Here is a 25,089-nt window from a genome sequence, read left to right as displayed (position 1 = left end):
CCAGAGAGCTAGATGTTAAAACCGTCTAGGGCTATTTATCCAGAGTTTATTCAGTGATGCTCTGCTGGGTTAAAAGTGCCTGCCGCTAGATGGCCGGAAGTGGAATATTATACAGCTATCCTACACTGTCGACATTTGAATTCGGCATTTAGATAGGAATTGTTTCAAGTAACTGACAGCCTGTGACCTCTCTTACAAAATGTGTCTGCCTCCTACAAAATGCTCATTTTTCCACTCTGCAATGTATGAAACAAGTCACAATTTTTACATAAAAAAATATAGCAAGTCGTGTTGAAAACTGTTGCAATTGTGCAATTAAACTGAAGATAACACAAGCTGTTCCAAAGACAGTTTCACTTTGGATGTACAGAACTTACCAGTATACATCTGTTCTTGGCATGTAGGGCTGCTGACATTCATATCTGTGCATAGATCGCCGCCTAGTGTTGGGTCCGGATGATTGCACTTTGTTGTATGGAAGAGTCTTCGAAGTATCACGAGATAGGTGACTTCTCCCCTGGACTACAGTGCACATGGGCATCTTCTCCATCCTCAGATTGTTTTTCGCCATTGTGGAAGAGATGGAGATAGTAAAGCAAGAGATGGCCATGCCAGAGAAAATGCTGCAGCTGTGACAGGCACGGGGAGGAGGGTGGGCGATATGAATGTCAGCAGCCCTACATGCCAAGAACAGATGCATACTGGTAAGTAGCATATTCCGTTTGAGGCATGTGGGCTGCTGAATTCATATCTGTGCATAGACTGTATAGCAGTATCTCCTCTAGCGGTGGTTACCTGTGCCAGCTGCAGCAGTTTGAAAAAGAGTTTTGAGGACAGCCTGGCCTACAGCTGCTTGCTATTTTGCTTGCACGTCTACACAGTAGTGTTTTGTGAAAGTGTGTATGGTGGTCCATGTAGCGGTCTTACAAATGTCTTCAAGAGGAATATTCCCTAGGAAAGCCATGGATGCCCCCATTTTTCTTGTAGAGTGTGCTCTTGGGGGGAAGGTTAAAGTGCCTTTTGCCTTTTGATAACATATTTGAATGCATTTAACTATCCATCTGGCTATTCCTGACTTTGATATAGGATTTCCCTTGTGTTGTGGTGCAAAAGCAACAAATAGTTGCTTTGTCTTTCTAAATGATTTAGTTCTGTCCACATAATAAAGTAGAGCTCTTTTTACATTTAATGTGTGTAGGGCTCTCTCAGCTACTGACTGTGGATTTTGAAAGAATACTGGCAGTTCTATTGATTGATTAATATGGAAATTGGATACGACCTTTGGCATGAACTTAGGGTTTGTTCTAAGAACCACCCTGTTGACATGTACTTGCATGAAAGGTTCTTGGATTGTTAGTGCTTGTAATTCGCTTACTCTTTTGAGTGAGGTATGGCAACCAAGAATGCTACCTTCCACGTTAAAAATTGTAATTCGCATGAGTGTAGAGGTTCGAAGGGAGGTCCCATAATTCTGGTAAGCACTATATTTAGATTCCAGACTGGGGACGGGCGGTGCCTTGGAGGGATCACCCTTTTCAGACCCTCCATGAAGGCTTTGATTGCTGGTACTCTAAACAGTGAAAGGTGTTGCCTGTTTTGAAGGTATGCTGCTATGGCAGCGAGGTGTAGTCGTATCGAAGAGTATGCTAAGTTGCATCTTTGTAGATGCAGCAGGTAACATATAATGTTTTGTATGGAAGCGTCTAATGGGTTGATTTGGTTATTGTTGCAGTAAATAACAAATCTCTTCCATTTAGCTGCATAGCACGCTTCTGTAGTTGGTCGTCTTGCCTCCCTAATGATGTTCATGCAGTCTGGAGGCAAGTTAAGGTATCCAAACTCTAAGACTTCAGGAGCCAGATCGCTAGGTTCATCTGATTGGGATCTGGGTGTCTGATTTCTCCATGGTTCTGAGTTAGAAGATGGGGTGCGAGGCACAGTCTTTGATGGGGAACTACCGAAAGTCCCAGGATCGCTGTGTACCAAGGTTGTCTCGCCCATGTGGGAGCAACTAGGATTAGTGTGAGTGAGTGTTGCCGCAGTTTGCGCGCCACCAGCGGAATCAGCGGTGCTGGGGAAAAGCGTACGCAAATCTGCCTGACCAGTTCATCCATATCGCATTGCCCTGTGACAACGGATGTGGGAACCTGGCGGCAAAGTACTGGCATTTGGAGTTTTCTTTTGTGGCAAACAGGTCTATCTCTGGATGACCCCACTGTTCGAAGAATGGCTGGAGAACTTGGGGGTGAATCTCCCATTCGTGTAGTTGTTGGGTGTGCCTGCTGAGCAGGTCTGCTATTTGATTGTCCTTTCCTGGAAGATGTTTTGCTAGGAGAAAAATGTTTTTGGGAATCGCCCACTTCCATATGCTTTGTGCCAGGTGGGACAGCTCTGGAGAGTGCGTTCCTCCCTGTTTCTGTATATAGTACATTGAGGACATGTTGTCCGTCCGGATCAACACAGTCTTGCTGTACAAGTATTTCTGGAATGTTTTCAGGGCTAGGAATATCGCTAGCAACTCTAGTTGGTTGATATGTAGTTTCTTTTGTTTGGTTGTCCATAGCCCTTGTACTGTGTATTGAAGGAGATGGGCTCCCCAGCCTGTCAGTGATGCGTCCGCTGTTAGTACTAGTTGTGGAACCGGCTCTTGGAACAGTCGCCCCTTGGAAAGGTTTTGTGGGTTCCACCACTGCAGAAAGTTGTGAGCGTGACTGTCTACCAACACTAGGTCTTTTAGTTGTCCTCGAGCCTGGTTCCATTGCCGTGCTAGGCATTCTTGTAAGGGACGCATTTGAAGTCTGGCATGGGGGACAATGAATATGCAGGAGGCCATCATGCCTATGAGCTGCATAAAGACTCGAGCTGGCAGAGAGTGTTGTGGCAGAAATTTGCGAATAAGTATCTGTATGCTGGCTATTCTTGCTGAGTTTGGGTATGCCTTTGCCACGGAGGTGTCTATAGTGACTCCCAGATATTGTTGTGTGTGGGATGGTTGCAGATGCGATTTTGGGTAGTTTATTGAAAACCCTAGGCTGTGTAGCAACTGGAGTGTTTGAGACGTGTGTGTTGCACACTGTTGGTACGATTTTGCTTGTATTAGCCAATCGTCTAGATAAGGGAACACATGGATGTGTTGGCTCCTGAGATGTGCTGCCACTGTCGCTAAGCATTTTGTAAACACTCTTGGAGCCGTGGTAACCCCGAAAGGCAAAACCTTGAATTGGTAGTGTTGACCTTCTATTGTGAACCTGAGATATTTTCTGTGGGCTGGATGGATAGGTATGTGAAAATACGCATCCTTGAGGTCCAGTGTTGCTAGGAAGTCTCCTTGTTGTAGCAACGGGAGCACATGCTGTAGTGTGATAATATGGAAGTGCTCCGACAGTATGTATTGATTTAGGGGTCTGAGGTCCAATATTGGTCTGAGGGAACCGTCCTTCTTGGGAATAAGGAAGTATAGAGAGTATACTCCTGTCCTATGCTGTTGGAAAGGGACTGGCTCTATGGCCCCCTTTTCCAGCATGCATTTCACCTCTTGTTGGAGCAGGGTGATGTGTTCTGTGGATATAGGACGGTGTCTGGGTGGTATGTTTGGTGGTGTAGAAGTGAGTTCTAGGCAATAACCATACTGGATAATTTCTCTCACCCACCTGTCCGTGGTAATTGCGTGCCAGACAGGAACTGTTGGAGTCTGTCTCTGACCGGTGTTAGGTGGTCTGGAGGTAGCGTGATGAAGTCACTGTTTTGTGGGAGTGGAGGCTCTGGTGTTATTGCCTCCACGTCCTCTTCCCTTAGTATTGTTGCCCCTATAACCTCCTCTGTTTGAGTTTTTGGTGAAGGAACCTTGTGTGTTGCTTTTGTATGAGGATGACATCTGCGAAGTATTTCCTCGTGAAGTTGCCCTGTATGAGGAGCGTCAAAAGGAGCCTCTATGTTGCTGAAACTGTAATGCCCCCATTGATTTTGCGGTTTCTGTGTCTTTTTTCATTTTATCTAAAATGGTGTCGACAGCAGGTCCAAATAGAAAGTCCTGATTGACTGGCTGTTAAGAATGGTGGACTGCACCTCGTTCTTAAAGCCGGAAATGCGCAGCCATGCATGTCTGCGTAGTAAGACGCTAGTGTTAATTGACCTGGCTGCGGTGTCTGCTGCGTCAAGCGCACATTTGATGGAGGCGTTTGTAATGAATTTTCCCTCCTGTATGAGGTCATCACTTTGTGCTTTAAAAGGCTCAGGCAGGTGTTGTATTAGGCTTTCGAGTTGGTCATAATGTGCCCTGTCGTAACGAGCCAGTAGGGCTTGTGTATTAGCAATCCTCCATGAGTTGGAGGCTTGTGCTGCTACCCTTTTACCTGACGCCTCTAGTATCTTTGATTCCTTATCGGGGGGAGGTGCTTCCCCCGTTGTTTGGGAGTTGGCCCTTTTACGTGCATTAGCCACTACCAGTGAGTCTAATGGTAATTGTCCTTTGATGTAGGTAGGGTCTGTAGGGGCTGCTCTATACTTCTTCTCTATCCTGGGATTGATTACTCGTGTCCTGGCTGTATCCTTAAATATGTCAGGTGCGTGTTTTAGCACTCCCTTTAACATAGGAAGTGTTCTGACACTCTTTTCTGAAATAGGAAAGGTGTCAAATAAAAAGTCTTCTTCGACAGGGTCATTATGCATGTCTACGTTGTGGTACTGCGCTGCCCTGTCTATGAGTTGGTTGAAGACAATGGTGTCATCAGTAGGTGACGGCTTAGTTGGATAAGAGGGTATATCAGGGATGGGATGGGTGTTGTCAGGGTCTGTTGGCTCCTCCCATGGTTCCTCTTGTGGTTGAGGATCTTGTGGAAAATCATAGTCAGGCTGTGGGTTTTCCCCTGTGTTCCCCTCATCGATCCCCCCGTGAGAAGGAGAGTAAGGAGCAAAAGGTGTAGTAGGCATTATAGGATAGAAAGGGATGAAGGGCCTAGAGGGAGAAGTCCCAAAGTCCTTCTTCAATGGAATAGGGGAATGAGAGCCAGTGTCCAGTGGCCGCTTCTTCCTGTGCAGGATTGTGACTTTACCAGTGTCTGGATTGATATATATTTTTGCTTGGTCGTCTGATGGATCTGGATGGAAGAGTTCTTCCTCTACAGTCCTCGGTTGAGTGTTAGAATTTTTTGGCTCTTTAACACCTTCTTTTTCAACGACTTTTGGTGTTTTATTGGCTTTCTTCGACTCGTGCCTTTTTTTCGGGTCGACGAGTGATTTGGGGTCGACCGGATCTTTCGGCTCGACACGTTTTTTGTGCTCGACAGGCTTTTTTGGTTGACTGTCCTTTTCCGAGTAGATGGTCTTCTTTGGATCGACTAGTGTCTTCGGAGCACTTATTTTCAGGTCGATAGCCTTCTCCGGCCGTGCTATGGGCTTCGGTACGGCACCCTTCTTGTCGGCGACCTTTGCCGGGTCGACTGTTTTCGGCACAGCGGGCTTGTTTGGGTCGGCGACCTCTTTTGGTTCGGCGCCCTTTGGCTGTGTGTCCTTGTTCGGTTCGACTACCCTTTTGGGGTCGACGCTTTTTGGCTGAGCGGCCTTTTTCTGGTCGACAGTCTTCTTTGGCTCGACGCTTTTGGGCTGTACGGCCTTTTTTGGGTTGACGCCCTTCGGGTCGACGACCTTCTTTGGCTCTAGAACCTTCTTAGGGACGATGGTACTTGGCCCTGGGGTCTCGGAAGGTTTTGGTTTAGATTTCGGAGCCGAGCCGGATGGCGACATTTTTTTCTGATCTTGGCTAAGGCCTTTTGGCGATGCCTCGACCGGAGCCTTTAGTAACGGGGTAATTGGTGTCGGGGGCAGTGTACTCACGATTTGCCCTGGTGGGATTTCGTCATCGGAGTCAGAGTAGTCCTCGATGGCGACGATCTCTAGGTCCGAACCAGGAGCTTCCGGTAGTTCTTGGTTATCTTCGAAGATGTTGTCCGGTTCCGGTGCCTATCGCTGCATCTCTTGCCTAGCGGCCCGTCGGATCCGTATGGTTTTCTTTGACCGAAATTGGGCGCAGGCTGGGCAGGTTTCTTCCCTATGGTCTGGGGGAAGGCACTTGCTGCATACTGAGTGTTTGTCAGTATGTGGGAACTTGGAGTGGCATTGTGGGCACCTTTTGAATGGGCTTCTTTCCATCGACGGCAGGCTCACATGGCGTCGAAAAGGCCCAACGGCCCGCGTCGATGACCGAGTCGAGATGGAAAGCGTGATCGAGTAGAGAGGTACTGAACGAGAACAATACCGTCGAAGGCCTTTTGGCCTTTAGAAAAGTTTTGTTTCGATTCCGAAGTTGGAGTTTTGGAGTAACATCCGAACCCAATGGCGGAAAAAAACAATCTGAGGATGGAGAAGATGCCCATGAGCACTGTAGTCCAGGGGAGGAGTCACCTATCTCGTGATACTTCGTAGACTCTTCCAAGACAACAAAGGCTATGGTGGAAATTCAGCTGTAAGTATGCATTATTATAGAAAAGTACATTTCCATTTGTTGCATGAATTGGTTACAGGTTAAGTATTAAGCATTAAGTATCTAGTAATGAGGATGGGTGTGGGCCTGGCACCAAAGAAGCATCGCTTAGCAAGAGATTAGTTCTTAGTAGATGTAGGTACCGAAAGCAACTACCTAAGTTGGGAAACATCCTTTACAACGCAACTTTTACCACGCAGTGCCTTTACGACGCAACTTTTACAACGCAAATCATTACAACGCATTGCGCTGGGGGGGCGCTCTAGGATAGGGAATACGTTTAATTTACTATCCAACACCTTCCCTAGTGTCCACGGGGACTGGAGTTGGAATAGTAAATTAAACTATTCACTATGCAGCACCCTAAAGCGCTATGCATTGTAAAGGTTTGCATTGTAAAAACCGCGTTGTAAAGGCATGCGTGGTAAAAGCATGCGTTGTAATGTCATACATCCACCTCAGTTATATAGGTTACCTATACATGACGCAGATGAATCAGGTCCTCTTGTACAGTGACTGTAAAATGTCTTATTTTGTTAATCAAACATATATCTTTATTTCGGTTTCACTCAGTAGTCCAATGAGGAACATAACATTCCACTCAACTTCACACATAACAGTAGACAAAAATCAAAAGAATAAAAACCAGCCCTCTTAGTAAAATTGTACCTCAAGGAACATCCAATATTATGGCTTATCTTAATAGTTTCTTTTTTTTAAATGTACATTACCAAAACACGTCAATTCATCTATAACAATTGTGATTACTACCAGTAGGAAATGCAAGACAGGATTCCACATAAGGTGTTGTCTTTACATATGCCTTGATTGGACATGTGCGTAATTCTACCCATTCGTGGACTGCTTCTCTGCGGGAAATAAAAACCTTCTTGGTCAAAGCAATGTCTTTCTTTTAAGTGCTCAGTTCAAGAAAACACATTGGGGGTGCATTATCAGCAAAAGTAGTCATAACGTAATTGTTCAATGGGATAGACAGATCCCAGAATAAGCTCAAATAGTCCCTCAAAAAAGCCCAACTGAATTCCAATTCCTATTTCATCTAGATGGAAATCCATCTGACCAACAGCCAACGAGCAAGGATTTTATATATTTATTTTATAGAGCTTATAAAGCGCACTATCGCCTGGCAGGCATCCTGGCGCTGAAACAACTCAAGGAGTAGGAGTGTGTAGACTGTGGCGGCAACTAAAATAAAGGAAATAGCCAGGTCTTAATGGCTTTTCTAAAAGGGAATAGTTCCTGAATTTGTCTGATTTCGCGGGGCAGACTATTCCAAAGCTTGGCCGCAGCCACTTCAAACAGTCTACCTCCCATTCTGACTCTTCTATATTTAGGTATCCTCACCAGTCTTGCCAGAGAGGATAAAGATTTCTAGAAGGAGTGAACCATTCAAATATTTTACGCAAGGAAATTGGACCGATCTCATGAAGAGCTTTAAATACCAGGCATAGAGACTTAAATTGTACTCTCTGTCTCAAGGGAAGCCAATGAAGTGTTGCTAGGGCTGCAGATGCTGAGGCTCTTCTAGGAAGACCAAGTGCTAGTTTGGCAGCTGCTGACTGGATTCTCTGCAGTCTATCCAATACAAATTCCGGGGAGTTTAGCAAAAGGGCATTGCAGTAAACGAGCCTGCTAAGTATTGTTCATCATGCCACTTGAGCCCAAGCATGAAGAGGGAGTAAAGGAAACCTTTTTCGAAGAGACCTGATAATTGCAAAACAAGAAGCCGTCGTTTTATTTACCTGAGCTTCCAGCGAAAGTCTATTGTCAAATATAAAGCCCAGGTTCCGAGCTGCTTGCACTGGCTGTATTGTCATTGGCGTTTCAGGAGGCCAGAATTTGTCAGGGAAGGGGGGAGGAATCTTCGATGCTGCACAGTAGATCACCTCTGTCTTCCCAGCATTGAATTGTAAGGAGTTTTTTCGTAGCCAGGAGGCTGTGTCCCGAAGACACTCATGAAATACCTCCCCAGAGGTCGCGTTTTCGCCATCAAAAGATAGAATCAGCTGAGTGTCATCAGCATAGTTTACCATACTAATGTTGTGTGCTTTAATATCATCAATTAAAGGTCTTAGGTACACGTTAAACAAAATAGGGCTGATCGCTGGGCCCGGAGGCACACCATGCTGTATGTCAAAGAAGGAGGACTGAAATGGGGGAAGAGACACCACCTGCTGTATGTCTTGCAGAAAGGAGCAGAACCACTGCCAGGCGCAGCCACTCACTGAGACCCCACTCAGTCTATCCAGCAGGAGCTTATGATCTACCGTATCGAAGGCGGCAGACAGGTCCAGCAGGACCAATGCCACTGCCTGACCCCCGTCTGTCCGCCTCCAAATCTCATCCATGACCGTCACCAATGCTGACTCAGTCCCGTGCGCTGGTCGAAAACCGAATTGTGCCTCCTCCAGTACATTGGCTTGTTCCAAATATGCAGAGAGAGCAGAGCTAACCGTGCGTTCTACAATTTTTTTTTTTTTTTTAAATTGTTTTATTATTGCTTAAACAGGTCATGTATACTTCAGTTACTTTTCGACCGTGTGGCTTCAACATTCAGCCACAGACAGTCAATTATGCAAATTTTCAAATTAACATTTTTCATTTTTATAACTACAAACCAAAGGGTCTCGACACTTTACTATTGGCAATACGTTGATTATGTCATTTGCGCGAGTATGAGTTTCCAAAGCATTGTGCAATTTTTGTCTCAACTATGGATTTATCAACATATACATTCATTAGGCTCCTGCCTCCCGCCGTCCCACATGTCCCCCCCCCACCCCTCACTCCTCCCTCTCATTCTAGTCCCTCATCCTCCTCTTCACTATCCATGTCTTCATCTTCAGGTAGTGGCTCACAGATTTCCCCCCTATATACATTCCATGGAGACCATATCTTATTCCATTTACGTGGGTTATTCCTCTGTTGATAAACTGCTCTTTCAGTCATCATTAACATATCCATATTTCTACACCATTGGGTCAGGGTCGGGGTGTTGCTCGCCCCCCAGTTCATTGCTATGTCACGTTTAGCCAGCATCATACCAATTATCACCCATCTCCTCCCATGCGGTGTCAGGTCCGTCGGGTCCCACACATTCAGTAGGCAAACCCGGGGTGCAGGTGTGAACGTGTTTTGCAAGGTCTGGCCCACCGTGCGTGACACACGCCTCCAATAGTCCTGAATATAGGGACAGGACCACAACGTGTGGAACAGCGTACCTTCCTCCCCACAGTTCCTCAGACAGCATGGGTGCTCGGCCCTCTGGATTCTGTGTAGTGTTGTGCGGGTATAGTAGACCCTGTGTAGTATTTTATACTGCACTAATCTAAAACGTGTGGATATACCCGCCTCCCTGGGTGAAGCCAAGGCTGCATTCCAGTTTGCCTCATCCATTTCCCCGATCTCGTCTTCCCAGCGTTCTTTCAATCTTACCAGTGGGTCCGGTAGGTTATTTAACAGTTTACGGTAGGTGAGGGAGGTAGCACTCGCTTCCATGTAGTCTGTCAGCAACCGGTCCTCTAACGGAGCCGATTCTGGGATCGGTGTGCCTGGAGTTCTACAATTTTTGAAGGGAAAGGTAACAAAGAGATGGGCCTATCATTTTTTGCAAATTCCGGGTCTAAGGATGGTTTTTTCAACAGAGGAGACACCAAGGCTTGTTTCCATTTGGTGGGAACCACACCGGTCGTTAAAGGCGGAGGGTGGGAAACAATTCCTTCCCATATTCTTTCCAAATCCTATGTGGGAGGGGATCTAACGGTGATCCAGAGGAGATACCCTGTGCCAATTTACTAAACTCCTCTGAGGATAAAGGCTGAAACTCCGATAAACAGTTTGCATCCTGATTCAGCGATCCCTTCCCAATAGTCTTTGCTTCACTCAGCAGGCAGCCAGCTATGCTGGTATCCTCCACTGAGAAATTCCCAGCCTCAGTTTGACCGACTTTAAGGTCGTCAATAATCCACTGGATTTTCTCATAAAAGAATTCTGCCAGGTTCTCACAGAGGGCCAGAGAGGGAGTTATCACCTTCCTACAACACTCCGGTTTGGTGATGCTATTCAGGATGGTAAAAATGCTTCTAGTGTATTGGAACTTTTACAATTAACTGAGAGAAGTATTGTGCCTTAGAACTTCTGATCTCAGACTTGTATTAAGCCATTTTTTTGTTTCCATAACAGAAAGACACGCAAGCCCTAAGTTCTATAAGAAGAATGGCACAGATAGGCTCAACAAACTTCTAGCAATTTGATTTTTCACCTGTTGTAGAGTGGAAAGATCCTTTTACCCCCATATAGCACTGCCGTAGGCAGTAGAAGACACACACTTAGCCTTATATACCTGCAGCATACCACTAACCGGTTTACTTCCTAATGTAAAAGCAGAGTCAAAAACCAAGACAGAAGCCCTCAACAGATGATTTATTTTTGCAGACAAAAGGGGTAGCCATGAACCTGCATCGTCAAACTGGACACCCAAATAAGTAGAATAATCTACTCTAAAAATAACATTACCTTGGACATAGAACAATTTGATTTTTGCGGACCTAGGGCCAGCTACCATAACACAAGCTTTAGACTAATGGTAGAAAGCTCCAACAAGTCAATAAGGCTAACAAAGTTATCGAACTACCTTTGAAGCTCTGATGCGGTTCTTACCAAAAGAATAACGTCAGCTTCAAACAACATTGCAGGTATAAAACAGCTCCCAAAATGCGGGAAATCAATACTGTCAGCCAGTAAGAGATTCCAGGTTATTGATATACAGAATGAATAAAACCGGCTATTATACAGCCTTGTCTCATACCATGCTTAATCAAACAGGATTCAGAACAAGAGCCATCATATTGTATCTCACACAAGCAGACATTTTAGTATGAAGGTCTCATAAGAAATAATGTGTTTCAACTCCTATGTTCAATAAAAGCTTCCATAATTTCACCCTATCCGCTCGATCAAACACAGAAGTGAGATTAATGAAACCCAAACGGATGGAACACAATTTTACTACTGTATGCTTATTGATAAAAAGACACAGATTTAAGCACTGGTCCCTGGTGCCCAACCCTGACCGAAAACCATACTGCAGGTCTGAAAGAATAATATTTTCCTCAGCCCAGGTAGTTTACCTGTTCAAGACACCAAGACGCCCAAGGGCATTCGCGCGCTTTATAAAATTATAAATCAAATCAATATGACCCGTCCAATGACGGACTCCTGAGTCAATAAGGTAGATGGGTCTGTACCAACAGGGTTTGCTCTTATCACCCTTCTTGGAAACAAAACGGTTACTTCCCAGTAGGAGTAGTTTTGCAGCTTGAAGAATTTTCTGGATCCACATGCTATGCATTATTCCGCCATTTAATGGTTGGGTCTGGAATCGTCCTTGTTGGGAGTAGTCGCCCACCATTTGATGGTAAGTCCATCCCCTGTGTGATGTCACGCAGCTCCCCGGAATTTCCTGTGCGTGGTCGCCATGTTCCGATTCTTTTTCTTTTTTTACCCCAATATAGTTTTTGCCAACTGTTTACTTCATCTCCCATTTCTTGGTATGCAGGTGGGTAGCATGTGAATCTAGAAAATTCTTCAAGCTGCAAAACTACTCCCACTGGTAAATAACCATTTTGTTTTGCAGCACAAATCATTTTCTGGATTCACATATTGGGCATTAGATTATGTTGCGGTATTCTGTTCCCTGGGTTGGTTGGGATGAAACGTGGTTGTGTTGGCAAATCGGTTTTGTAGTACCTTCTGTCCTACCTGTGCCTCTTTGTTCTTTTGTATGTCCACGCATTAGTGTTTTGTGAAGGTGTGTGCCAAGGACCAGGTGTGAGAAGTTGGCCTGATATATAATGTTCACTATTCTAGTGAGCACTCTGTATCAGTCCAAACAACCCTTATTGATGATTGGTTGTAAGTCAACCTTATAGACCAGCTATCCTAGTAGCATGGATACGAGCAGTCTAAGGCTAAGACTCTAGAGGGCGTGTTAAGCAAGCTGTTTTACCATCACATTACCCCTTGAACACCAAGTGAAAGGACACCACACAAGTTGTTATCAAAAATAAAGTATATTTATTTATAACAGGACTACCCTGGCTCTTTATGAGACAGGGAGCTAAGCACACAACAAAACTCTTAAAGAATTACTGAAAGTCGCACAATTTACACAAATGCCCGAGGGGCACGAAAAACCATATACACAAGAAGTGGAATGCGAAGTTACTAGCAGGTAAGTAATACTTTTCTAGACTGTAGAAACGCTAGGCCTACAATGCTGAACCCTTAGATTAGAATCAGGAGGCCTAGGGACGCCGTGTGCAGAGTGGGAACTCTCACGCGTAATGCGGGAACAAGTCTATGGATACTAGTACTTCACAAAGTTACTGTTCTCGGGCGAACCCGACTAGGTGGGTCGAAAACAAGGGTGGATCCGAACACTTAGGGTGTTGGACTATGCTGGAGAACCGGAGTACTCAGTTTACCTAGCCCAGGGGCTGCGGCTGCATAGGGTTCAAGTTGCGTCGGAAACCCTCGTTGAAGATCCAGGAGCCTGAAGAAAGAAGTTGCTGGCAGGCGGCCAGTGAAGGAGTTCGTGGTGATCCAAGCCTGGATCAGGGAAGGAGAAACCTGTAAGCAGAGGGGACCAAGTTCTGAATCACTAGCCAGTGATTTAGGTGGGCACCAGGATGGCACCGGACGAAGTCACCTCAGCCAGGTGAGTGGGCGCTGCTGGGCTCTGCAGTCTCTCGGACTAGGAGGCGTTGTCGGCGACCAGGATGGAGGTGCGAGCTGTCCCACGAAGGTACTTGCTGTCGACGTCGCTGGACCCAGGATTGGGCAACAAGTCTTGGCAAATGCAAGGCCCACGCGGTGGACCTAAAATGGCGTCTTGAATGGACCAGGAGGGTCCAGGGTACTTCTCTGAAGGAGGGAAGCAAGGGCCAGTCTGGAGCAACCAGACCAGCGGTGGTTGTCGTTAGAGTTCGTCGTCCGAGGGTCACTAGCCAATGGGCAAGTGACCTGGACAACGCGGTGAGCAGCAAAAAGCAGAAGGGCCCCACGCAGATCTCGTGGATGCAGGGGAGCTGAACTTCGGTGCTGGAGCTGCTCAGGGTCGGGGCTTCTCTTACCCCAAAGCACTCAGTCGAGGGTCACTCGGTGGTCGTGCTGGACAAGCGTCGTGCAGTTCTGAAGATGGCCGGTCCCTCGAGGTCTCGTCGCACCCACGGATCACAGCTGGGCGGATGATGTAGGTTGAGGTCAGAGGTGCCAGGGAAACCGGTTCTCGTCGTGCTGGAGCAGTCTTGATCCGGAGGAGAGACTGGCAACAAACCGCGATGCTTGGTTGGTGCCTGCTGCTGCAGGGTGACTACTCCTTAGTCACAAGGGAGAATCTTGGGAAGAAGTCTTGAGTTCCTTTCGTGGAAAGTAGTTTCAGGATTCAAAGATGATCTGATTTGGAAGGGGGCCAGTTCCTACCTTTATCCTGCAAAAAGGGGCTGGCACGCGACTAAGTCCTGCCCTATGGGTGGGACTAGGAGGGGGGTGGTTACACCCCTCTCCTTTGGCGGGCTTTCCCCAGATCAGGGGCTGGAGTGCCCCTGGAACTGGTTCCAGCCGGCCTATGCACAGGGAGCACCGGGGTGCCACTTGCAGTCACCTTCCTCTAAAGCCCTGCCTACCTAGGATACACAAAATCCTGTCTGGGACGGTGCTGGCACCGCCCCTGGCAGGAAACTCTTTGTCCTTGCCTCCTGGGCTGGGAGGACTCCCAGCAGCAGGAGGGCAGACTTGTGTCTCGGTGGCAGCATCCATTTTGTGGAGCTAAGGCTCTGTCTGACTTTAACCGGGGTTACAGGTTACATACATGTCGTGTCCCTCTAGAAGGGTGGAATGCTAACCCCGTCGCCAGAATTGGCGAGGGGTTGGGGCGTGGTTTCAGCGCCGACCGGGATGGCTGCGTGAGCGAGTTGCAACCTTCGCCCCGTGTCGCCTGGCGGCTACAATCGTGGTCCGGAGGGGCCGCTGACCCATTGGGGAACATCTGACCCCAGTCGGAACCCTGGGTGCCGAATGCGGGAGGACCTGGCGACCGGCTCGACCTGGCGAGCGAACAAAGGAAAGATGGCGGCGCCGCCTCTGTGAGAGCTCCGTGGACGGAGCGGCGAGGGGTGTGGGCCCTGCTGCGGGCGCCTGGAGGACCCTCGTGAGGCAGTGTGCAGAGCGGTAGTCCGTGGGGGCAAGCCCTGAGCAGCGGAGGAGGTCGGCGGGGGATTACCGGTGAGAGCGGCACCCCTCCCCCACCTGATCACTCGGCCGGCTGGAGGGCTGGGCCTGGACCTGTGTTGCGCTGGTGAAGGCGCTGCTGGACTGTGAGGCCGCCCGACCGCTGGCTGTATCGCGGCTGGGCCTGATTACCCACGGAGGGCAGCGAGTTGCCGAGGCACTGGGGGGGCGGCCGCCCGCGGCACTTGTGCACCCCGGGACACGGGAAGACGAGGCGGCGGCCGACAGATCGGTCCATGGAGGTGGGCCCACTCGGTGGAGGACAGTGTTACGCCGGGCCGATTACACAGTGCTAGCACCCCGACGTGCGCGGTGCTCCGCGAGGGCAAGTGCTGCAGGGGACAGTGAGCTCAGACTACCCAGAGACCCGAACGCTTCACTGACCGCCTTTCATTAGAGTTTGCCCCCCCTGGCCCTGGCGAGCTTTGCAGGAGCTCTGAGTGTGACGGTGGGGCAGCGCGGAGCGCACTCCTGGACTGGTGGTGGACGGCTGGCCGTGGAGGGGGAACGGTTGGCACCGCGTGTCCCCGCTTGACCTGGGGATTGGAAGCCGCACTCTTTGAGTCATTCCGCTGGGAGATCCCTGGTGGACCGGGCCATAGTCAGAAGGGGCTGCTCGAGTGGCTGATTTCCTGCATTCAAGATGGCCGCGCAGGGAAATGGCGACGCCACGCCGCCTGAGCGGGGTGGCCGGGGGCCGGAGGACATGGATGGCGGTCTCCCGACGGAGCCCTCCACACAAGAACAGAGGCTGAACCTCCGCCTGGATGCAATCTTGGCCGCGATCACGGCTACGAAGGATGAGCTGCACCAGGAGATTGAGCAGGTGGCGACGGGGCTTGGCCTGCTGAGAGCTGACCACGCCAAGCTCTCTGACAAAGTGAAGTCTAACGAACAACTGCTCCAGGAGCTGAAACCGGCGGTGGTCACCGCGGAACGCAAGCTTGAAGACGTTATTCACCGACTGGCGATACTGGAGCGGCGAGCGGAGGACGCGGAAGGCCGCAACCGGCGGAACAACGTGCGGGTGGTGGGTCTGCCGGAGAAGATCGAGAAGGATGACGCGGTGGCCTACATGGAGGACTGGTTCAGAACAGTGGTGGCGCCGGAGGGCCTGTCCCCCTTCTTCTCTCTGGAAAGGGCGCACCGGGTGCCCGCCAGGCCGCCCCTGGAGGGCCGTCCGCCCCGACCGATGGTGGTCAAACTGCTGCACTATAAGGATCTGGATCTGCTGATCCAAAGGGCGAGATCCGAAGGGCCCTTCCAGGTGGATAACAGTAAGGTGACAATTTTTCCGGACTACACGCAGGAGGTGCAGCGGAGTAGAGCTTCTTTCCTGTCGGTGAAGAAAGAGCTGCGAGAAGAGGGGATCCAATATTCCTTGCTTTTCCCGGCCAAGCTGCGGGTCATCGTGGATGACAGGACTCACTTCTTCCTAACGTCCGATGAAGCTTGGTCCTGGCTGGAGCTGTACCGTGCGGGGACGGATCGTGCGCATAGGCCCACCAGGGATCGGCAACCGCCGGTCAAGATCAGGAAATCGCAGCGCATCCGCTCCCGGAATAGGCGCCAACGGGCCGAGCGAGAGGCGCGAATGCTGGCCGACAGACAGAGCGCATTGGAAGCCACGGCGAGCATCACGGGGTCGCAGCGGGAGGAAGCTTCCAGAGGCTCGGCTTCGGAAGAGGACGGGGAGAAGACCGGTGATGATGACTCGGAGGTGGGAGGTGCGCAGGGGCCGGAGGTCACCCCACAGACATCAGATGGTATATTTAATGGATGAGGCTGCTGGCAACTGAACATTTGTGGGAGACCTGGAGGTGCGGACACTACTAACTTCTATTGGACTGCCAGGTATGGGGCTGCATTTGCAGTGTGGGGCTATGGGCGCGGGGTGGCGGCTCTGTCGTCCTGGTTTGGGGCTCCACAGCCCTCTTCAGACCCTTAAGGTCTTCTGTGGTGACGACCACAGGTTAGCATGGTGTGTTGGGTGTTTACAGTTTGGAACGGGGCTGAAGCTGGGTTATTAGGCCCTGTCCTGGGGAGGGGGTTGGTGGGAGTTCAGGGGGATGTTTTGAAGGGGTTACACAATTGCTGCAATGCGGGTCACATTTGTTGGCGTGCACCGCTGTTGGGATTGATGCTTTATGGGGACGTTACCTAATCTGAAATGTGTCACATGGAATGTCCGAGGCATTCGAACTATGGTAAAGCGCCACAGGGTACATGCATACTTAGTGAGGCGGGGCGTCCAAATAGCGATGCTTCAGGAAACTCACCTGACGCAGCAGGAGTGCAGGGCCCTACAGAAGAGGTGGCGGGGACAGGTGTTTGGAACGACGTACTCGGCATTCGCCAGAGGGGTGCTGATATGGATTAGGGCGGGCACGCCATTCCAAGTTACGAATCAGAGGATCGATTCAGAGGGCCGATATGTAGTAGTGGAGGGGCGGCTATATGGTAGGGAGGTGGTGCTGTGTAACATCTACGCCCCCAACGCTGATCAAGCGTGTTTCTTTGAGGGTTTATCGCGCTCATTGGCGCACTATTTGGCAGGCCCTGTATTGCTGGCGGGGGATTTTAACTCCATTACTGATGTGCTGTTAGACAGGTCGCACCCGCCCCTAGTGGACTCCCCGGTGCGCCGCCATGCGACCCATAGGCGGGATTGGCAGGACAAGTGGGGCCTGGTAGATGTGTGGAAGGCGCAACACCCCGAAACTAGAGATTATTCATACTTCTCCGCGCTGCACGATCTGCATGTTAGACTGGACTCAGTGCTGTGCAGCGCCTCACTGGCGAGTGCGGTGACCCACTCAGAATATCTATCCAGGACCATCTCTGACCATAACCCCCTGTTGCTCTCTATGCAGTGGCAGCTGGAGAGGTCTGAGTTCCCCACGTGGCGACTTCGTCCGGAGACACTGGAGGATCCGGTGTTCTGCGACGCGGTCCGCCAGGGAATAGATAGCTATTTTACGGACAATGTTGAGTCGACGGCGTCCAGAGCGATTGAATGGGATGCGATGAAAGTGGTGGTGAGAGGGGTGTGTATGGGGCGGTTTCTGACCGTGAGAGGAACAGTGCTGAATGATCTTGAGAAGGCGGAGGAAGTGCTGAGAGGGGTGGAACGACTGAGACCCGAAAGGCCGGAGTTACAGGAACGATTGTTGCAAGCTAAGGAGGGAGTGGCGACTGAGACGGAGAGATTGAGGTGTTTTGATTATAAACTGTATGCTGTCAAAGTGCATGAGGAGCGGGACAAAGTGGGCACGCTCCTTGCGAAGCTGGCTGATCCGAGCCCTAGAGGATGCCCGATCATGAGTGTGCGACGAGAGGACGGGGAAGTGGTCTACTCGCAGTCGGCGGTCCTGGGGCGCTTTCAGTCCTACTATACGGGACTGTATGCCAGCCACCTCGAGGCAGCTGCTACGGAGATAGAGGATTACTTGGATCTGATCCCTTTGCCGTTACTAGATGCGGAGGATGCTCGGGACCTGGGAGGCCCCATCACCCTAGCGGAAATAAAAGGGGCAATTGGTCATATGGCACGGAATAAGACCCCAGGGGTAGATGGACTACCGATAGAGTTCTACGCTAAATTTGCGGAAGAGTTAGCGCCCAGGCTGCAGATTGTCTACGCGGAAGCGAGCCGGGTGGGGCGGTTGCCTGACTCTATGAGGGAAGCGCTGGTAGTGCCGCTGCTGAAGCCGGGCAGGGATGTGTTAGATGTCTCTTCTTACCGCCCATTGTCTATGCTAACCGTAGACTACAAGATCTTGAGTCGTATTCTAGCTACCAGGCTCCTGCCACTGATGACCTCCCTGGTGCATGGGGATCAGGCGGGATTCATCCCCTCTAGGAGCACATCGATGAATATCCGTCGGTTGATCGGGGTCATTGATGATGCTGCTACGGCGGAACAGGACCCGGTAGTGCTAACGGTCGATATCGAAAAGGCGTTTGACAGTTTAGAGTGGAGTTATCTAGACAGCGTGCTGCAGAAATTCGGAGTTGGGGAAGAGTTCCGAGGTTGGACGAGAGTGCTTTATTCCTCGGCTACGGCGCGGGTGCGGCTGGGGACCATGATCTCTCCGGCCTATCCAGTTTGCAGAGGCACGAGGCAGGGCTGTTCATTGTCCCCTCTGCTATTTGCCTTAGCGATGGAGCCGCTAGCGGCGCAGGCAAGGTCGGGAATCGTCTACGACGGGATTGCACAGGGACCCGACCCGCACTATATATCGTTGTATGCCGACGACCTGTTATACCTAGCGGATTCTGGGAGGGCACTGGAAGGCGCGGTGGACATGTTGGGCAGGTTCGGCAGGTTGTCAGGCCTCAGGGTGAACTGGTCCAAGACATGTGTGTTTCCGTTGCAAAAGTCTACGCTCTGCCCGCAACTCACGAGACCGGTAGTGTGGGAACCCTCTTGTTTTGTTTACCTAGGTGTGCGCATCTACCACAACGCAGCGGACCTCCTCGAGGGGAACGTGGGGCGCTGCATCCGAGCGCTGAGGGGCAGTACGGACTTCTGGGCCTCTCTCCCACTGTCCGTGCTCGGTCGAGTAGCACTGTTGAAAATGGTGGCACTCCCGAGGCTCCTTTATTATTTTAGAACGCTACCGGTGTGGATCCCGCAGGGAATCTTTAGGGAGCTGAGGACATTGGTGACTGGCTTTCTCTGGGGCCAGGGTCGCCGGAGGGTGGCTTTAGCCACCTTGATAAGACCCAAGTGCGAGGGAGGGATGGCAGTCCCCGACTTTGAATTATATTATCTAGCGGCGCAGTTACAGGTCCTGACACAGAACGTGGCCAGAGAATTTAGGGGGCCTGGTGATGCCCGAGGGGTAGGCGTTCAGAGGCATGTCCTATCCTCTATCGTGATGCAACAGAGATTGGCGGGAAGTGATCTCACGATGGAGGAACGGACGCTGAGATTGTGTTGGAATAGGAACCTGAGGAAGGCTGGGAAGCGCCGGCCGTATGCGCCGGAGATTCCGCTGGGAATGCTGACCGCCTTGCCGCACGGGGGAGACTGGTCCCCTTTATTAACGTGGGAGGAACTGGGTTTGCAGATGGTGGGAGACCTCTATGTGGATGGGACGCTGGCCCCCTTCCAGACTTTACAGGAACAATTCAGCCTGCCGGGTGGCACCTTCCTGTTGCATGCGGCGGTCGTATCGGCGATGCAGCGGCATTGGGGGGGTGGACTGGTGGAACCGGAGGTGACGATGGTGTGCCAATATGTGGTGATGGCAGCGAGGACCGTCAAGGCGGTAACGTGCCTCCACAGCAGAATGTTAAATGAAGGACTAGTGCCTTTGGTTGAGTTGAAGTCTCGATGGGAGGCCAGTATCGGCAAACAAATCCCGGATACCGTGTGGAGCCAGGTGTTACGCAGGACCTGGAAGGAGACGAGGAATGCGAGGTTCCAGCAGGTGCATTTTTTCGTTCTCCATAGGGCGTATTTGACCCCGGAGAGATTACGTCGACACTTCCAGGTGCTTGACGCCATGTGCCCGAGATGTCTAGAACCTGAGGTAGATCTGGACCACATGCTGTGGGGATGCCCGAAACTAGGGGAATACTGGCCGGAGGTGGGGGATCTCCTGAACGCTGTCACAGATAGGGAGGTGGACTTTGACATGGCTGCCTGTCTACTTCTTTGGTTCCCGCATACTAAGAAGACCAAAGTGACGAGCAAGTTCATTGGGATGGGCTTGATTCTGGCACAGCGCGAAATCACTTGGCATTGGAAGTCTAAAGAGGGGCCGTCTGTGCGGAGATGGAGGAATGAATTGTTGAAGTGGTCGGGCTGTGAGAGTGTGCTCAGGATGCGTCAAGCGGCTAGAACTGGCAACGAGAAAAGTTTAGATCTAGCGCGGTCCTGGGAGCTGGTAGTACAGGCGTTAAGGAACTGCATGATTGAAGGCGAGGAGCCTGACCAGGTATAGGAAGGGATTCCATGGGGATTACTTGTTTGTCTGTTTCTCCTGGTAGATGTCCGTCATTAGAGCAGGAAAGGAATATTGGAACCCGCATTAGCAGCAGTTGGTGGGGGGGGGGGGGGGGGTTAAGGAAGACACCGAGAGAGGGGGTGGCTGCCGCTTGCCGGCAGCCTCCCGGAACTGGGTAGCCCTGGGAGGTTGACACGGCGATGGGTGGGAAGTGACAATGGAATGGCCTGGGGCTAGATGGGAAAGGTTGGGTTGGTTGTTGTGGGGTAAAAGCGGATATGATATGTTATAACTGATCTATGGCCCGGACAGGGCAGGCACTGAGGTACCTACAGCGAACTGGTTAATTGCTGCGTCGCCCAGCCTCCGGGATGTGGGCTAATCGGCTGTGTATTGATTTGCTGTTATACTGCGTGCTGGGGGCCATCAGTGTATAGGTTGGCCTATTGAACGGGTTATTTTTGTTTCTGCAATAAAAATATATTTCAAAAAAAATAAAAGAATTGGCGAGGGGTTAGTATTCCAATTCGTATGACACCTTACTCGACATGTTTTGATAAAGCGATACCAGAGTTGGCATATAACCGCGAGGATTATAATGCACTTAAGAGTATATGGTATGCGTTATCATGGAACAGCTATTAGGACTTGGTTCCGCAAGCTGCAAACGGGCTCAGCTCATGCCAGAGCACCATTTCACATTATTCCAAGCACTCTGCCTTCAGGATTGTTAAGGCCTGCCATAGGAGTGACTGATAGGAATATATGTGTCCATTTTAGGGTTAGATATAGGAATACTATATCTAAAGCAAAGGGTGATTACACCACCTTGCCCCAGCTGTCGTGCAGCCAGTTGTGTCAGATTTGGATGGCCAGCCAGGGGTGGCATAATACATGCTGCAGCCCCTGGTAGGCCCTGGGTACACCTATGCCCTGGGCACCTAAGGTACTCTGTACAGGGACTGATAAGGTGATTCAGTATCCAATTAGATATGTACCTAAGGTACATGGAATCCATTTTACAGAGAGAGCAGTAGGCCTGGGGTCCTGAATAGCAGGGCCCCAGGTCAACTAAGTCAGAAAACCAGCAAAACACCAGGCAAAAAGTTGGGGGCAACCATAGTCAGGGATCTACCTTCCTACACCAGGTTGCTGCCATGCATATTTCTACAATGGGTACGTTTGCTAGGAATACAAGTGCTGTGCCCTTCTTTCTGGTACAGTGTGCTCTGGGACCAAAGGGTAATGTTTTTCCCGCTCTGGTGTAGCAGGTTTGTATAGTCTCCACTATCCATCGTGTAATTGTTCCCTTGGTCACAGGTGATCCCTTACTTGCCCTATCAAAGAAGACGAATAAATGGTTTCCTTTATGAAAACCTTATATCTAGAGGCCACAACTGCAGAGAAATCCATTTGGTAGTAACAAATATTCTACTATTCTGTTTTCCCCACAACTCCTAAAATAAACGGTACCTCACTCGTGTGGCTAGGCATAGCTCCTGCAACACAGACGGCATAACATGCATCCTTGAGATGCTACATTTCACCAAGCAAAATCAATGCTATTTTTATAATGTGGGTAGCTCTGGATTTTAGACCCTAGCTGAGAAGCCACACAAGGAAACCTACCACACCCAGGCAGTTCTGAAAAAGTAGATACCCTGAAGAGTCTCTGGTGGGGTAACTTGTGTAGATCTCAAAAGGTTTTCTTACCCAGAGGCACTTGCAAACCTAAAATGTTTGGAAAAAAGATTCTTTTGCCTCACATTTCTGAGAAGGAAAGCTCTAGAATCTGCAGGGATCCAAAAATGTCCTACCACCCAGCATTCTCTCCTTTTAAAAATGGTACCCCATTTGTATGGGTGGGCCTAGGATCCACAACTCAAAAGGCCCGAGACGCAATGTGGAGACATAGGCAATGGTGATAACTGAGGCAATTGGGTACGGGCTTGGCAGCCACCTACTAAAACCAGACATTTCTGACAACTAGATACCTGGGGAGCCCAGCGTTCAGACTACCACTGACCCTAGTTTGATCTGTTCCTGTAACAGCACCAGGCCAAGCCACGCAACAGGGGTATTGTTTTTATCAAAACACATGGGGGGTGGGGGGGATACTGGGTGGTAGGAATTTTGTGGATCCCTGCGGATTTCAGAAGTTTATGTCACAGAAATGCAAGGAAAATACGTGATGTTAGCCAGAGCTTGAGGTTTGCTGAGCACTGTGGGTAAGAAAACGTCATGGGATCCAAGTGAGGCATAGCAGCTTGGACTCCCCTCAGAAATATCTTGATCGGTTAGGATCCCCTAAGTGGCAGCAACCAAAGCCTGAAAAGTGACAATTCAGCACTGCAAATGGAACATTATTGGACCTTAGCCCCACTGTCCTAGTCCATATGTAAAACCACCACTGTGAGAAAGTGTATTCTTGGTTGGGGTGGATGGCCGTCCACTACAAGTAATGATGTCAGTATTCTTGTTAGGGCCAGCAAAGGTTTCAATAACTTAAACCTGAGGGCAACCCCAGGTAGCTATGGCAAAGAGCTGCCAGGCTAAAATTAAGAAACTGTGTAAAACATTTAGAAGTAGTAAAACAGTTCAAAATACAACACAATAAAAATCCCACTCCAGTATATATATGTCAAATCGAGAAAAATCGAATAAGGGGAACAGGAGAATTGTTTTTGAAAGTTTGCACTAAATTTCCGAACCAAAAAGCACAAAGACAACCATGGGAAACTTGTTGTGCTATACCATGCCTGGGGTAAAGTTTGGTCAACAATGATAGAGAGGGGGGGGTTGGATCCAAGGCCCAGGTAGGTCCCAGTCAAAGAGTTACCTTCTGACATAGGAATTTTGTTTGAGAAAATGTGGTCATCGACGAGTCATTGCAGGACAAGCTGGATCAGAGTCTAGGGTTTGGCGACGGCGGGTTCATGGCAAGCGTGGTCCCAATGTGGTTGTTAACGATGGCAGGAAAGCTCCAAGCAGGTGGAATCCGCAAGGAAGGTCTCAACATCTGCCAACTTTGGATCAGCATCACTCTCAGTGTAGCCCTCTATGTACACACTAGGACATTTTTCTGGAAGTCAACTCTCCTTCAGCAGGGCAAACCAGCAAGTTGGATTAAATCGGAGATTCGAAATCGGCGGTGGTCCCGGTCTTCCACAGGTTCTTCAGAGAAAAAGTTGGCGAAAAGATTCTAAGTCCTAACTTTTGCAGTTTGGGCAGGAGCACCACACTCAGACGCTTATCGAAGGGCACCAGGACCTTAGGGATACCTCCTAGGGGTAGCGGCAGTAGAAGCCATCAGCACGGGCGAGGGCAGGTCCAGTTGGAACAAGTGAGCTGGCTCTACAGAAAAATGGGTTTCTTGCATCACTGTGTCCCTGCAGCTTAAAAGGAGGTCAGCTAACTGACTCTTTGAGTCTACTTCTTGGTTCATGTTCAAATAAGCAGGTCGAGCCCTAAGGGTTCTCACAATAGGTCACAACAGTAGGTGCAATCCTTCTTTTCTCTTCCACAAGTCCAACAGTTTTCTGAGGAGGGTACTGGGGGTGCCAAATGTATGCCCAGTGTCAGCATGTGGGTGGGATAATCTCCTAGCAACTCCCTAACCAATGGGGAAATGTGTTCCAGTGAGCAACTCTACCAATTATTGCAGCACTTCTGTAGTGAGTGTGGGGTTCTACTTGCACACATTGCTCGGTTAGCATAAACGTTTTAAAAGTTAAACGCCATTTTGTCACTTTTGCCACTTTTTGCACACGACACTGTAGGTAGCTGTTGTTGCAAGTTAGAATACTTTATTTTTCTTCACATGAGAACGGTTTGTTTTCCACATCCCTAGACTTACACCACGACCTTAGACAGTACACTGTGTGCAGAAGTCTTCAAGGTCAGAATAACAATGTATGCTGTGATTCAGGGTGATCGGCCCACGCTCTAGACAATACACAATTCGTGGATTCCGGGTTGGTGGTAGCTGCCCGGCGCCATTTGCTGAGAGACTGCATAGCGGCAGACCTGACTAAAACTGCTCTACAATTGCGCTTATCTTAAACCTGTATTTTTATTATTGGGCCATATTGTGTTTTTAACCATTATCTTGTCACTCTGTGCAAAGCGGTGATTATTACTGCCACTTGCACGCGCGAGTGTTTTTAAACTTGTATGTGCGTAGGGCGGCTGAATAATAGCGCCACTCGCACTCTCACCTGAACTGCGGCCCCTCTGCCTCGTTCCATCGCGGCTTCTGCCGATTGTGTGGAGGGCGGCTCATTTACCGCGGCTCCTAGTGCCGGTCCGGTGGTGGGAACGGGCGCCATATTGGGAGGAGTCCGA

General features: G+C 49.7%; 1 protein-coding gene across 10 annotated transcripts in view; it reads right to left on the bottom strand.

Annotated features, from left to right (window-relative positions):
• LOC144756143 (uncharacterized) overlaps nucleotides 1–25,089 on the bottom strand; it is a 435,391-nt gene that overhangs the window by 269,704 nt on the left and 140,598 nt on the right. The gene's annotated exons all lie outside the window — the stretch shown is intronic.

Source organism: Lissotriton helveticus, chromosome 5_1 (genome assembly GCF_964261635.1).
Source record: "Lissotriton helveticus chromosome 5_1, aLisHel1.1, whole genome shotgun sequence".
NCBI lineage: Eukaryota > Metazoa > Chordata > Amphibia > Caudata > Salamandridae > Lissotriton > Lissotriton helveticus.
This window is presented reverse-complemented; position numbering and strand designations above follow the sequence as displayed.